Below are 14,452 nucleotides of genomic sequence, written 5' to 3' on the forward strand. Positions count from 1 at the left end.
CCCCCTGTATATAGCCTCCACATTGACTCTATACCGGTACCCCTGTATATAGCCTCCACATTGACTCTGTACCGGTACCCCCCCTGTATATAGCCTCCACATTGACTCTGTACCGGTACCCCCTGTATATAGCCTCCACATTGACTCTGTACCGGTACCCCCTGTATATAGCCTCCACATTGACTCTGTACCGGTACCCCCTGTATATAGCCTCCACATTGACTCTATACCGGTACCCCCTGTATATAGCCTCCACATTGACTCTGTTCCGGTACCCCCTGTATATAGCCTCCACATTGACTCTGTACCGGTACCCCCCTGTATATAGCCTCCACATTGACTCTGTACTGGTACCCCCTGTATATAGCCTCCGCATTGACTCTGTACCGGTACCCCTGTATATAGCCTCCACATTGACTCTGTACCGGTACCCCCTGTATATAGCCTCCACATTGACTCTGTACCGGTACCCCCTGTATATAGCCTCCACATTGACTCTGTACCGGTACCCCCTGTATATAGCCTCCACATTGACTCTGTACCGGTACCCCCTGTATATAGCCTCCACATTGACTCTGTACCGGTGCCCCCTGTATATAGCCTCCACATTGACTCTGTACCGGTACCCCCTGTATATAGCATCCACATTGACTCTGTACCAGTACCCCCTGTATATAGCCTCCACATTGACTCTGTACCGGTACCCCCTGTATATAGCCTCCACATTGACTCATTACTGGTACCCCCTGTATATACCTCCACATTGACTCTGTACCGGTACCCCCTGTATAGCCTCCACATTGACTCTGTACCGGTACCCCCTGTATATAGCCTCCACATTGACTCTGTACGGTGCCCCCTGTATATAGCCTCCACATTGACTCTGTACCGGTACCCCCTGTATATAGCATCCACATTGACTCTGTACCAGTACCCCCCTGTATATAGCCTCCACATTGACTCTGTACCGGTACCCCCTGTATATAGCCTCCACATTGACTCTGTACCGGTGCCCCCTGTATATAGCCTCCACATTGACTCTGTACCGGTACCCCCTGTATATAGCATCCACATTGACTCTGTACCAGTACCCCCTGTATATAGCCTCCACATTGACTCTGTACCGGTACCCCCTGTATATAGCCTCCACATTGACTCTGTACCGGTACCCCCTGTATATAGCCTCCACATTGACTCTGTACCAGTACCCCCTGTATATAGCCTCCACATTGACTCTGTACCAGTACCCCCTGTATATAGCCTCCACATTGACTCTGTACCAGTACCCCCTGTATATAGCCTCCACATTGACTCTGTACCGGTACCCCCTGTATATAGCCTCCACATTGACTCTGTACCAGTACCCCCCTGTATATAGCCTCCACATTGACTCTGTACCGGTACCCCCTGTATATAGCCTCCACATTGACTCTGTACCGGTACCCCCTGTATATAGCCTCCACATTGACTCTGTACCGGTACCCCCTGTATATAGCCTCCACATTGACTCTGTACCGGTACACCCTGTATATAGCCTCCACATTGACTCTGTACCGTAACACCCTGTATATAGCCTCCACATTGACTCTGTACCGGTACCACCTGTATATAGCCTCCACATTGACTCTGTACCGGTACCCCCTGTATATAGCCTCCACATTGACTCTGTACCGGTACCCCCTGTATATAGCCTCCACATTGACTCTGTACCAGTACCCCCTGTATATAGCCCCCAGACATTGACTCTGTACCGGTACCCCCTGTATATAGCCCCCCGACATTGACTCTGTACCGGTACCCCCTGTATATAGCCTCCACATTGACTCTGTACCGGTACCCCCTGTATATAGCCTCCACATTGACTCTGTACCGGTACCCCCTGTATATAGCCTCCACATTGACTCTATACGGTCCCCCTGTATATAGCCTCCACATTGACTCTGTACCGGTACCCCCCTGTATATAGCCTCCACATTGACTCTGTACCGGTACCCCCTGTATATAGCCTCCACATTGACTCTGTACCGGTACCCCCTGTATATAGCCTCCACATTGACTCTGTACCGGTACCCCCTGTATATAACCTCCACATTGACTCTGTACCGGTACCCCCCTGTATATAGCCTCCACATTGACTCTATACCGGTACCCCCTGTATATAGCCTCCACATTGACTCTATACCGGTACCCCCCTGTATATAGCCTCCACATTGACTCTGTACCGGTACCCCCTGTATATAGCCTCCACATTGACTCTGTACCGGTACCCCTGTATATAGCCTCCACATTGACTCTGTACCGGTACCCCCTGTATATAGCCTCCACATTGACTCTGTACCGGTACCCCCTGTATATAGCCTCCACATTGACTCTGTACCGGTACCCCTGTATATAGCCTCCACATTGACTCTGTACCGGTACCCCCTGTATATAGCCTCCACATTGACTCTGTACCGGTACCCCCTGTATATAGCCTCCACATTGACTCTGTACCGGTACCCCTGTATATAGCCTCCACATTGACTCTGTACCGGTACCCCCTGTATATAGCCTCCACATTGACTCTGTACCGGTACCCCTGTATATAGCCTCCACATTGACTCTGTACCGGTACCCCCTGTATATAGCCTCCACATTGACTCTGTACCGGTACCCCCTGTATATAGCCTCCACATTGACTCTGTACCGGTACCCCCTGTATATAGCCTCCACATTGACTCTGTACCGGTACCCCCTGTATATAGCCTCCACATTGACTCTGTACCGGTACCCCCTGTATATAGCCTCCACATTGACTCTGTACCGGTACCCCCTGTATATAGCCTCCACATTGACTCTGTACCAGTACCCCCTGTATATAGCCTCCACATTGACTCTGTACCGGTACCCCTGTATATAGCCTCCACATTGACTCTGTACCGGTACCCCCTGTATATAGCCTCCACATTGACTCTGTACCAGTACCCCCTGTATATAGCCTCCACATTGACTCTGTACCAGTACCCCCTGTATATAGCCTCCACATTGACTCTGTACCAGTACCCCCTGTATATAGCCTCCACATTGACTCTGTACCGGTACCCCTGTATATAGCCTCCACATTGACTCTGTACCGGTACCCCCTGTATATAGCCTCCACATTGACTCTGTACCGGTACCCCCTGTATATAGCCTCCACATTGACTCTGTACCAGTACCCCCTGTATATAGCCTCCACATTGACTCTGTACCGGTACCCCCTGTATATAGCCTCCACATTGACTCTGTACCGGTACCCCCTGTATATAGCCTCCACATTGACTCTGTACCAGTACCCCCTGTATATAGCCTCCACATTGACTCTGTACCAGTACCCCCTGTATATAGCCTCCACATTGACTCTGTACCAGTACCCCCTGTATATAGCCTCCACATTGACTCTGTACCGTTACCCCCTGTATATAGCCTCCACATTGACTCTGTACCAGTACCCCCTGTATATAGCCTCCACATTGACTCTGTACCGGTACCCCCTGTATATAGCCTCCACGTTGACTCTGTACCAGTACCCCTGTATATAGCCTCCACATTGACTCTGTACCAGTACCCCCTGTATATAGCCTCCACATTGACTCTGTACCGGTACCCCTGTATATAGCCTCCACATTGACTCTGTACCAGTAACCCCCTGTATATAGCCTCCACATTGACTCTGTACCGGTACCCCCTGTATATAGCCTCCACATTGACTCTGTACCGGTACCCCCTGTATATAGCCTCCACATTGACTCTGTACCGGTACCCCCTGTATATAGCCTCCACATTGACTCTGTACCGGTACCCCCTGTATATAGCCTCCACATTGACTCTGTACCGGTACCCCCTGTATATAGCCTCCACATTGACTCTGTACCAGTACCCCCTGTATATAGCCTCCACATTGACTCTGTACCAGTACCCCCTGTATATAGCCTCCACATTGACTCTGTACCGGTACCCCCTGTATATAGCCTCCACATTGACTCTGTACCAGTACCCCCTGTATATAGCCTCCACATTGACTCTGTACCAGTACCCCCTGTATATAGCCTCCACATTGACTCTGTACCGGTACCCCCTGTATATAGCCTCCACATTGACTCTGTACCGATACACCCTGTATATAGTCTCCACATTGACTCTGTACCGTAACACCCTGTATATAGCCTCCACATTGACTCTGTACCAGTACCCCCTGTATATAGCCTCCACATTGACTCTGTACCGGTACCCCCTGTATATAGCCTCCACATTGACTCTGTACCGGTACCCCCTGTATATAGCCTCCACATTGACTCTGTACCGGTACCCCCTGTATATAGCCTTCACATTGACTCTGTACCGGTACCCCTGTATATAGCCTCCACATTGACTCTGTACCGGTACCCCTGTATATAGCCTCCACATTGACTCTGTACCAGTACCCCCTGTATATAGCCTCCACATTGACTCTGTACCGCTACCCCCTGTATATAGCCTCCACATTGACTCTGTACTGGTACCCCCTGTATATAGCCTCCACATTGACTCTGTACCAGTACCCCCTGTATATAGCCTCCACATTGACTCTGTACCAGTACCCCCAGTATATAGCCTCCACATTGACTCTGTACCAGTACCCCCTGTATATAGCCTCCACATTGACTCTGTACCGGTACCCCCTGTATATAGCCTCCACATTGACTCTGTACCAGTACCCCCTGTATATAGCCTCCACATTGACTCTGTACCGGTACCCCCTGTATATAGCCTCCACGTTGACTCTGTACCAGTACCCCCTGTATATAGCCTCCACATTGACTCTGTACCAGTACCCCCTGTATATAGCCTCCACATTGACTCTGTACCGGTACCCCCTGTATATAGCCTCCACATTGACTCTGTACCGTAACACCCTGTATATAGCCTCCACATTGACTCTGTACCGGTACCCCCTGTATATAGTCTCCACATTGACTCTGTACCGGTAGCCCCTGTATATAGCCTCCACATTGACTCTGTACCGGTACCCCCTGTATATAGCCTCCACATTGACTCTGTACCGGTACCCCCTGTATATAGCCTCCACATTGACTCTGTACCGGTACCCCCTGTATATAGCCTCCACGTTGACTCTGTACCAGTACCCCCTGTATATAGCCTCCACATTGACTCTGTACCGGTACCCCCTGTATATAGCCTCCACATTGACTCTGTACCGGTGCCCCCTGTATATAGCCTCCACATTGACTCTGTACCGGTACCCCCCTGCATATAGCATCCACATTGACTCTGTACCAGTACCCCCTGTATATAGCCTCCACATTGGACTCTGTACCGGTACCCCTGTATATAGCCTCCACATTGACTCTGTACTGGTACCCCCTGTATATAGCCTCCACATTGACTCTGTACCAGTACCCCCTGTATATAGCCTCCACATTGACTCTGTACCAGTACCCCCTGTATATAGCCTCCACATTGACTCTGTACCAGTACCCCTGATATAGCCTCCACATTGACTCTGTACCGGTACCCCCTGTATAGCCTCCACATTGACTCTGTACCAGTACCCCCTGTATATAGCCTCCACATTGACTCCATGTACCGGACCCCCTGTATATAGCCTCCACATTGACTCTGTACCAGTACCCCCTGTATATAGCCTCCACATTGACTCTGTACCGGTACCCCTGTATATAGCCTCCACATTGACTCTGTACTGGTACCCCCTGTATATAGCCTCCACATTGACTCTGTATCAGTACCCCCTGTATATAGCCTCCACATTGACTCTGTACCAGTACCCCCTGTATATAGCCTCCACATTGACTCTGTACCAGTACCCTGTATATAGCCTCCACATTGACTCTGTACCGGTACCCCCTGTATATAGCCTCCACATTGACTCTGTACCAGTACCCCCTGTATATAGCCTCCACATTGACTCTGTACCGGTACCCCCTGTATATAGCCTCCACGTTGACTCTGTACCAGTACCCCCTGTATATAGCCTCCACATTGACTCTGTACCAGTACCCCCTGTATATAGCCTCCACATTGACTCTGTACCGGTACCCCCTGTATATAGCCTCCACATTGACTCTGTACCGGTACCCCCTGTATATAGCCTCCACATTGACTCTGTACCAGTACCCCCCTGTATATAGCCTCCACATTGACTCTGTACCAGTACCCCCTGTATATAGCCTCCATATTGACTCTGTACCGGTACCCCCTGTATATAGCCTCCACATTGACTCTGTACCGATACACCCTGTATATAGTCTCCACATTGACTCTGTACCGTAACACCCTGTATATAGCCTCCACATTGACTCTGTACCAGTACCCCCTGTATATAGCCTCCACATTGACTCAGTACCGGTACCCCCTGTATATAGCCTCCACATTGACTCTGTACCGGTACCCCCTGTATATAGCCTCCACATTGACTCTGTACCGGTACCCCCTGTATATAGCCTTCACATTGACTCTGTACCGGTACCCCCTGTATATAGCCTCCACATTGACTCTGTACCGGTACCCCCTGTATATAGCCTCCACATTGACTCTGTACCAGTACCCCTGTATATAGCCTCCACATTGACTCTGTACCGCTACCCCCTGTATATAGCCTCCACATTGACTCTGTACTGGTACCCCCTGTATATAGCCTCCACATTGACTCTGTACCAGTACCCCTGTATATAGCCTCCACATTGACTCTGTACCAGTACCCCTGTATATAGCCTCCCACATTGACTCTGTACCAGTACCCCCTGTATATAGCCTCCACATTGACTCTGTACCGGTACCCCCTGTATATAGCCTCCACATTGACTCTGTACCAGTACCCCCTGTATATAGCCTCCACATTGACTCTGTACCACCCCCTGTATATAGCCTCCACGTTGACTCTGTACCAGTACCCCCTGTATATAGCCTCCACATTGACTCTGTACCAGTACCCCCTGTATATAGCCTCCACATTGACTCTGTACCGGTACCCCCTGTATATAGCCTCCACATTGACTCTGTACCGTAACACCCTGTATATAGCCTCCACATTGACTCTGTACCGGTACCCCTGTATATAGTCTCCACATTGACTCTGTACCGGTAGCCCCCTGTATATAGCCTCCACATTGACTCTGTACCGTACCCCCTGTATAGCCTCCACATTGACTCTGTACCGGTACCCCCTGTATATAGCTCCACATTGACTCTGTACCGGTACCCCCTGTATATAGCCTCCACGTTGACTCTGTACCAGTACCCCCTGTATATAGCCTCCACATTGACTCTGTACCAGTACCCCCCTGTGTATAGCCTCCACATTGACTCTGTACCGGTACCCCCTGTATATAGCCTCCACATTGACTCTGTACCAGTACCCCCTGTATATAGCCTCCACATTGACTCTGTACCAGTCACCCCTGTATATAGCCTCCACATTGACTCTGTACCGTACCCCCTGTATATAGCCTCCACATTGACTCTGTACCGATACACCTGTATATAGTCTCCACATTGACTCTGTACCGTAACACCCTGTATATAGCCTCCACATTGACTCTGTACCAGTACACCCTGTATATAGCCTCCACATTGACTCAGTACCCGGTACCCCCTGTATATAGCCTCCACATTGACTCTGTACCGGTACCCCCTGTATATAGCCTCACATTGACTCTGTACCGGTACCCCTGTATATAGCCTTCACATTGACTCTGTACCGGTACCCCTGTTATAGCCTCCACATTGACTCTGTACCGGTCCCCCTGTATATAGCCTCCACATTGACTCTGTACCGGTACCCCTGTATATAGCCTCCACATGACTCTGTACCGGTACCCCCTGTATATAGCCTCCACATTGACTCTGTACCGGTACCCCCTGTATATAGCCTTCACATTGACTCTGTACCGTACCCCCTGTTTGATATAGCCTCCACATTGACTCTGTACCGGTACCCCCTGTATATAGCCTTCACATTGACTCTGTACCGGTACCCCCTGTATATAGCCTCCACATTGACTCTGTACCGGTACCCCTGTATATAGCCTCCACATTGACTCTGTACCAGTACCCCTGTTATAGCCTCCACATTGACTCTGTACCGGTACCCCCTGTATATAGCCTCCACATTGACGCTGTACGGTACCTGTATATAGCCTCCACATTGACTCTGTACCGGTACCCCCTGTATATAGCCTCCACATTGACTCTGTACCAGTAACAACCTGTATATAGTCTCCACATTGACTCTGTACCGGTACCCCCTGTATATAGCCTCCATTGACTCTGTACCGGTACCCCCTGTATATAGCCTCCACATTGACTCTGTACCGGTACCCCCTGTATATAGCCTCCACATTGACTCTGTACCAGTACCCCCCTGTATATAGCCTCCACATTGACTCTGTAACGGTACCCCCTGTATATAGCCTCCACATTGACTCTGTACAGGTACCCCCTGTATATAGCCTCCACATTGACTCTGTACCGGGTACCCCCTGTATAGCCTCCACATTGACTCTGTACCGGTACCCCTGTATATAGCCTCCACATTGACTCTGTACGGTACCTGTATATAGCCTCCACATTGACTCTGTACCGGTACCCCTGTATATAGCCTCCACATTGACTCTGTACCGGTACCCCCTGTGTATAGCCTCCACATTGACTCTGTACCGGTACCCCCTGTATATAGCCTCCACATTGACTCTGTACCGGTACCCCCTGTATATATCCTCCACATTGACTCTACCAGTACCCCCTGTATATAGCCTCCACATTGACTCTATACCAGTACCCCCTGTATATAGCCTCCACATTGACTCTGTACCGGTACCCCCTGTATATAGCCTCCACATTGACTCTGTACCGGTACCCCCTGTATATAGCCTCCACATTGACTCTGTACCCTGTACCGGTACCCCGTGTATATAGCCTCCACATTGACTCTGTAGCGGTACCCCCTGTATATAGCCTCCACATTGACTCTGTACCGGTACACCCTGTATATATCCTGCACATTGACTCTGTACCGGTACCCCCTTATATAGCCTCCACATTGACTCTGTACCAGTACCCCCTGTATAGTAGCCTCCACATTGACTCTGTACCAGTACCCCCTGTTATAGCCTCCCACATTGACTCTGTACCGGTACCCCCTGTATATAGCCTCCACATTGACTCTGTACCGGTACCCCCTGTATATAGCCTCCACATTGACTCTGTACCAGTTACCCCCTGTATATAGCCTCCACATTGACTCTGTACCAGTACCCCTGTATATAGCCTCCATATTGACTCTGTACCGGTACCCCCCTGTATATAGCCTCCACATTGACTCTGTACCGATACACCCTGTATATAGTCTCCACATTGACTCTGTACCGTAACACCCTTGTATATAGCCTCCACATTGACTCTGTACCAGTACCCTGTATATAGCCTCCACATTGACTCAGTACCGGTACCCCCTGTATATAGCCTCCACATTGGACTCTGTACCCGGTACCCCCTGTATATAGCCTCCACATTGACTCTGTACAGGTACCCCCTGTATATAGCCTTCACACTCTGTACCGGCCTTCTGTATATAGCCTCCACATTGACTCTGTACCGGTACCCCCTGTATATAGCCTCCACATTGACTCTGTACCAGTACCCCCTGTATATAGCCTCCACATTGACTCTGTACCGCTACCCCCTGTATATAGCCTCCACATTGACTCTGTACTGGTACCCCTGTATATAGCCTCCACATTGACTCTGTACCAGTACCCCCCTGTATATAGCCTCCACATTGACTCTGTACCAGTACCCCCTGTATATAGCCTCCACATTGACTCTGTACCAGTACCCCCTGTATATAGCCTCCACATTGACTCTGTACCGGTACCCCCTGTATATAGCCTCCACATTGACTCTGTACCAGTACCTCCTGTATATAGCCTCCACATTGACTCTGTACGGTACCCCCTGTATATAGCCTCCACGTTGACTCTGTAAACCAGTACCCCCTGTATATAGCCTCCACATTGACTCTGTACCAGTACCCCTGTATATAGCCTCCACATTGACTCTGTACCGGTACCCCCTGTGATATAGCCTCCACATTGACTCTAAGTACCGGTAACACCCTGCATATAGCCTCCACATTGACTCTGTACCGGTACCCCTGTATATGTCTCCACATTGACTCTGTACCGGTAGCCCCTGTATATAGCCTCCACATTGACTCATGTCGGTACCCCCTGTTATAGCCTCCACATTGACTCTGTACCGGTACCCCCTGTATATAGCCTCCACATTGACTCTGTACCGTGTACCCCTGTATATAGCCTCCCACGTTGACTCTGTACCAGTACCCCCTGTATATAGCCTCCACATTGACTCTGTACCAGTACCCCCTGTATAGCCTCCACATTGACTCTGTACCGGTACCCCCTGTATATAGCCTCCACATTGACTCTGTACCAGTACCCTGTATATAGCCTCCACATTGACTCTGTACCAGTACCCCCTGTATATAGCCTCCACATTGACTCTGTACCGGTACCCCCTGTATATAGCCTCCACATTGACTCTGTACCCGTTACAACCCCTGTGTATGGTAGCTCCACAATTGACTCTCCGTAACACCCTGTATATAGCCTCCACATTGACTCTGAACCATACCCCTGTATATAGCCTCCACATTGACTCAGTACAGTGTACCCCCTGTTATAGCCTCACATTGACTTCTGTACCCGGTACCCCCTGTATATAGCCTCCACATTGGACTCTGTACGGTACCCCTGTATATAGCCTTCACATTGACTCTGTACGGTACCCCCTGTATATAGCCTCCACATTGACTCTGTACCGGTACCCCCTGTATATAGCCTCCACATTGACTCTCGTACCGGTACCCCCTGTATATAGCCTCCACATGACTCTGTACCGGTACCCCTGTATATAGCCTCACATTGACTTCTATACCGGTACCCCCTGTATATAGCCTCACATTGACTCTGTACCGGGTTACCCCCTGTATATAGCCTCCACATTGACTCTGTATCCGGTACCCCCTGTATATAGCCTTCACATTGACTCTGTACCGGTACCCCCTGTATATAGCCTCCACATTGACTCTGTACCGGTACCCCCTGTATATAGCCTCCACATTGACTCTGTACCAGTACCCCCTGTATATAGCCTCCACATTGACCTGTACCGGTACCCCCCTGTTTATAGCCTCCACATTGACGCTGTACCGGTTTACCCCCTGTATATAGCCTCCCACATTGACTCTGTACCGGTACACCCTGTATATAGCCTCCACATTGACTCTGTACCCAGTAACACCCTGTATATAGCCTCCCACATTGACTCTGTACCGGTACCCCCCCCCTGTATATAGCTCCACATTGACTCTGTACCGGTACCCCCTGTATATATAGCCTCCACATTGACTCTGTACCGTACCCCCCGTATATAGCCTCCACATTGACTCTGTACCAGTACCTGTATATAGCCTCCACATTGGCTCTGTACCGGTACCCCTGTATATAGCCTCCACATTGACTCTGTACCGTACCCCTGTATATAGCCTCCACATTGACTCTGTCGGTACCCCCTGTATATAGCCTCCACATTGCTCTGTACCGGTACCCGCCTGTATATAGCCTCCACATTGGACTCTGTACCGGTACCGCCTATATAGCCTCCACATTGACTCTGTCGGTACCCCTGTTATAGCCTCCCATTGACTCTGTACCCGGGTACCCCGTATATAGCCTCCACATTGACTCTGTACCGGTACCCCCTGTATATAGCCTCCACATTGACTCTGTACCGGTACCCCCCGTATATATCCTCCACATTGACTCTCTAGCCAGTACCCCTGTATATAGCCTCCACATTGACTCTATACCAGTACCCCTGTATATAGCCTCCACATTGACTCTGTACCGGTACCCCCTGTATATAGCCTCCACATTGACTCTGTACTGTTACTACCCCCTGTATATAGCCTCCACGTTGACTCTGTACCGGTACCTACCCGTGTATATAGCCTCCACATTGACTCTGTGCCGGTACCCCCTGTATGTAACCTCCACATTGACTCTGTACCGGTACACCCTGTATATATCCTCACATTGACTCTGTACCGGTTTACCCCCTGTATATAGCCTCCACATTGACTCTGTACCGGTACCCCCTGTATATAGTCTCCACATTGACTCTGTACCAGTACCCCCTGTATATAGCCTCCACATTGACTCTGTCCTGTACCCCCTGTATATAGCCTCCACATTGACTCTGTACCGGTAACCCCTGTATATAGCCTCCACATTGACTCTGTACCGGGTACCCCCTGTATATAGTCTCCCATTGACTCTGGATGTACCCCCTGTATATAGCCTCCACATTGACTCTGACGGTACCCCTGTATATAGCCTCCACATTGACTCTGTACCGTAACACCTGTATATAGCCTCCACATTGACTCTGTACCGGTACCCCCTGTATATAGTCTCCACATTGACTCTGTACCGGTACCCCCTGTATATAGCCTCCACATTGACTCTGTACCGTACCCCCTGTATATAGCCTCCACATTGACTCTGTGCGGAACCCCTGTATATAGCTCCACATTGACTCTCTGTACCGGTACCCCTGTATATAGCCTCCACGTTGACTCTGTACCAGTACCCCCTGATATAGCCTCCACATTGACTCTGTACCAGTACCCCCTGTATATAGCCTCCACATTGACTCTGTACGTACCCCCTGTATATAGTCTCCACATTGACTCTGTACAGTAACCCCCTGTATATAGCCTCCACATTGACTCTGTACCAGTACCCCCTGTATATAGCCTCCATATTGACTCTGTACCGGTACCCCCTGTATATAGCCTCCACCATTGACTCTGGGTAATACACACCCCTGTATACTCCACATTGACTCTGTACCGTAACACCCTGTATAGCCTCCACATTGACTCTGTACCGGTACCCCCTGTATATAGCCTCCACATTGACTCAGTACCGGTACCCCTGTATATAGCCTCACATTGACTCTGTACCGGTACCCCCTGTATATAGCCTCCACATTGACTCTGTACCGGTACCCCCTGTATATAGCCTTCACATTGACTCTGCACCGGTTACCCCCTGTATATAGCCTCCACATTGACTCTGTACCGGTACCCCCTGTATATAGCCTCCACATTGACTCTGTACCAGTACCCCCTGTATATAGCCTCCACATTGACTCTGTACTGCTACCCCCTGTATATAGCCTCCACATTGACTCTGTACTGGTACCCCCTGTATATAGCCTCCACATTGACTCTGTACCAGTACCCCTGTATATAGCACTCCACATTGACTCTGTACCAGTACCCCCTGTATATAGCCTCCACATTGACTCTGTACCAGTACCCCCTGTATATAGCCTCCACATTGACTCTGTACCGGTACCCCCTGTATATAGCCTCCACATTGACTCTGTACCGGTCCCCCTGTATATAGCCTCCACATTGACTCTGTACCGGGACCCCCTGTATATAGCCTCCACATTGACTCTGTAACGGTACCCCCTGTATATAGTCCTCCACGTTGACTCTGTACCAGTACCCCCTGTATATAGCCTCCACATTGACTCTGTACCAGTACCCCCTGTATATAGCCTCCACATTGACTCTGTACCGGTACCCCCTGTATATAGCCTCCACATTGACTCTGTACCGTAACACCCCTGTATATAGCCTCACATTGACTCTGTGCACCGGTACCCCCCTGTATATAGTCTCCACATTGACTCTGTACCGGTAGCCCCTGTATATAGCCTCCACATTGACTCTGTACCGGTACCCCTGTATATAGCCTCCACATTGACTCTGTACCAGTACCCCCTGTATATAGCCTCCACATTGACTCTGTACCGGTCCCCTGTATATAGCCTCCACTTGACTCTGTACCAGTACCCCCTGTATCATAGCCTCCACATTGACTCTGTACCGGTACCCCCTGTATATAGTCTCACATTGACTTCTGTACCGGTACCCCTGTATATAGCCTCCACATTGACTCTGTACCAGTACCCCCTGTATATAGCCTCACATTGACTCTGTACCAGTACCCCCTGTATATAGCCTCCCATTGACTCTGTACCGGTACCCCCTGTATATAGCCTCCACATTGACTCTGTACCCGATACACCCTGTATATAGTCTCCACATTGACTCTGTACCGTAACACCCTGTATATAGCCTCCACATTGACTCTGTACCAGTACCCCCCTGTATATAGCCTCCACATTGACTCTGTACCGTACCCCCTGTATATAGCCTCCACAACTCTGTACCGGTACCCCCTGTATATAGCCTCCACATTGACTCTGTACCGGTACCCCCTGTATATAGCCTTCACATTGACTCTGTACCGGTACC

The sequence above is a fragment of the Salmo salar genome, unplaced genomic scaffold (genome assembly GCF_905237065.1).
Source record: "Salmo salar unplaced genomic scaffold, Ssal_v3.1, whole genome shotgun sequence".
Lineage (NCBI taxonomy): Eukaryota > Metazoa > Chordata > Actinopteri > Salmoniformes > Salmonidae > Salmo > Salmo salar.